The following is a 1035-nucleotide window of genomic DNA, read 5'->3' as shown; positions in this document are numbered from 1 at the left end:
TTGTTTGTTTGTGTGTGTGTGTGTGTGTGTGTGTGTGTGTGTGTGTGTGTGTGTGTGTGTGTGTGTGTGTGTGTGTGATGTGTTTGTGTATTTGTTTGTATTATGTTTGTGTGTGTGTGTGTGTGTGTGTGTGTGTGTGTGTGTGTGTGTGTGTGTGTGTGTGTGTGTGTTTATGGATGTGTGTGTGTTTATAGATGTGTGTGTGCGTCTACATACATTGTGTATAAACATTTACACATACACATTGGTGTTTGTGTGTGTGTGTGTGTGTGTGTGTGTGTGTGTGTGTGTGTGTGTGTGTGTGTGTGTGAGAGAGAGAGAGAGAGAGAGAGAGAGAGAGAGAGAGAAAATTAGATAATGAGAGAGTGAGAGAGAGAGAGAGAGAGAGAGAGAGAGAGAGAGAGAGAGAGAGAGAGAGAGAGGATCAGGATCAGGATCAGGATCACTATCAGGATCAGGATCAAAATAAGAATGAGAATTGCAAAGAGAAGGAAAGAGGAAAGGAGAGAACGGAAGAGAAAAGAAAAGTATAAAGAAAAAGAAAAAGTAAATATGAATGATATGGAAGAAGAAGAAAAAGAAAAAGAAGAATAAATATAGAATAAAGCTGAGGTGGATGAAAGTGTGTGAACGTAGAAAGGGAGAGGAGAGAGGGGGAGAGGAGAGAGGGGGAGAGGAGAGAGGGGGAGAGGAGAGAGGGGGAGAGGAGAGAGGGGGAGAGGAGAGAGGGGGAGAGGAGAGAGGGGGAGAGGAGAGAGGGGGAGAGGAGAGAGAGGGGGAGAGGAGAGAGGGGGAGGAGAGGGGGAGAAGAGAGAGGGGGAGGGGAGAGAGGGGGAGAGGAGAGAGGGGGAGAGGAGAGAAGGGGAGAGAAGAGAGAGGGGGAGAGGAGAGAGGGAGAGGGGGAAGGGGAAGGGGGGGAAGGGGAGGGCAAGGGGAAGGGGAAGGGGGAGGGAGTAATTGATTGTGTACATCCACGCTTGGCTGTGTCCTGCCATGATGATATGTACGTTTGTGTGTGTGTATGCATATACGCAT

Source organism: Oratosquilla oratoria, chromosome 37 (genome assembly GCF_046742065.1).
Source record: "Oratosquilla oratoria isolate Oo_2021 chromosome 37, ASM4674206v1, whole genome shotgun sequence".
NCBI classification, from domain to species: domain Eukaryota; kingdom Metazoa; phylum Arthropoda; class Malacostraca; order Stomatopoda; family Squillidae; genus Oratosquilla; species Oratosquilla oratoria.
Note: the sequence above shows the minus strand (reverse complement) of the source record.